Genomic DNA, 2,030 nt, shown 5'->3' on the forward strand with positions numbered 1-2,030 from the left:
GGATTCCCCTTGGGTTGATGGGGATAAGCCCGCCAACATCGCCCCTCTCATCTTCGAGGCGTCCAAACGCAAGAATTGGACTGTTAGGGAGGCCATGCATGAGGACAAATGGCTATCGTCAATTAAGCTTCCCGACCATTGGACCATGGAGCACATTCGGCAGATCGTCACCTTGTGGGCTCGATTGCGAGTCATTCCTATATCGGAGGACACGGAGGACACAATTACTTGGAAGCACACTCTTGATGGAGCTTACTCCGCCACTTCTGCGTACAAGGCGCAACTTCTTGGGACGGTTCGTTCGTCCATGCACTTCGCGGTTTGGAAGGCTTGGGCGCCACCCAAGATGAAATTTTTCGCTTGGCTTGCGATTCAAAACCGTATCTGGACGGCGGATAGATTACAGAAAAGGGGGTGGCCCAACTGTGGGCTCTGCCCGCTTTGCAAACAAACGGGCGAGACCGTTCATCACTTATTCTACAAGTGTCGCTTCTCCACTAGAATTTGGGGGATGATCAAGGGATGGCTCAATCTAGACTTCATCAACACCTCGGTTTAGATGACTAGGCGTTCCATCCACGATTGGTGGATCAACATGTCGGGCGTCGGCGTGCCACACCGGAAAGCTATCGCTTCCCTCACCATGTTAACTTGTTGGACTATCTGGTGTGAAAGGAATGCTAGGGTGTTCCAACACAAGTCTACTCTGCCGTCCGTCCTATTACTCAACATTCAGCGGGAGGCTAAGCTTTGGGTCATGGCAGGAGCCAAACATTTGGGTCTCATAATGCCGGGAGAGTACTGGCTTTGTATTTAAATCTCCTTGCTTTTCGTTGTAAAAGCAACTCTAAACTTCTTCTTAATTAATGGATGAGGCAAATCTTTTGCCTCCGTTTCGAAAAAAAAAATATAGTGATGAGACGCCAGACCCAAAGCTTTGCCTTTTTGGTCTGAGAAATTCTCCGACCAAGGATCAATTCATAGGTGTTCTTGTTGCTCTTTGAGAATTCTGGTGGGCAAGAAGGAAGGCAATTCACGAGGAAAAATTCTAGAGGCCGCCATTCACTCATTTGTTTATTATGTGGCACCTCGACGATTTGAACGTGGTCTCGAGTGGTGTGAAGCATGGCTTGCGAAGTGTCGGGCGAGATGGATCCCTCCACCGTCGGTGTTTACCAAGGCGAGGTGCCGTGGCGAGGGCGTTAAACAAGGGCGCATTGGGCGTACGTGATCCTCTGTGATGAGTGTTTGATCTCCTAGCAGATCCGGCTGTGCTCGAGGCATATGCGTGCGTGGAGGCCAAGGTACTCGTTGAGGATCTACTGGCCTCGAAGCTCATGATCACCACGGGCTGGCTGGGCTGTGTCGGTGTGATCAACGATATCAATTCTCTTTGCCAAGAAGGACAGTACTGCATGATTGTTACGGAGATATATAGAAACTCGACAAGTGGGTTTTTGTACAGTAGATTCTCTCAGGAGCAGCGGGAAACAAATGATATTGGACACTTCTCGAGCTTCACTTGGTATTCGACAAAAAAAAAAGACTGGTGAGCGAGAGCCGACAGGTCGTTTTAATTGGCGTTGTCCGGCCGGTTTTGGAGGCCTAGGAGTGGAAAGCTTTGCCTTGCCAATTATGCTAGGCGACCGATCTGCACGAGGCATGTGGTCTCTGATGCGGGGCAAAAGAAATCCCGGCCGATGCAGGCCTGTGGCCTCCTCTGGGTAGAGTCGCGCCAAAGATGGTGCAGTCCTAGCTAGCCTGCCTTTACTCGCGTCTGTCCTGGTGGTGGTGATAGATTATGGGGTCGACAACTCAGTTGGCGTTGGGGCAGTAACTTTTTTTTGTTGCCAATGGTTGGGGCAGTAACTTGATGCATGCATGCATGCAATGCAATTCATGATTTCCTGGATGTAGAGTCTTACATACACCACGTAGCTACGTGCCATGCAGTAACATATATGCTGATGGTTGTGGAGCAAAAATGCTACACGCACGGACTGATTACGGGGTTGCAACGGACCCCTTCC

The sequence above is a fragment of the Triticum aestivum genome, unplaced genomic scaffold (assembly GCF_018294505.1).
Source record: "Triticum aestivum cultivar Chinese Spring unplaced genomic scaffold, IWGSC CS RefSeq v2.1 scaffold162684, whole genome shotgun sequence".
NCBI classification, from domain to species: Eukaryota; Viridiplantae; Streptophyta; class Magnoliopsida; order Poales; family Poaceae; genus Triticum; species Triticum aestivum.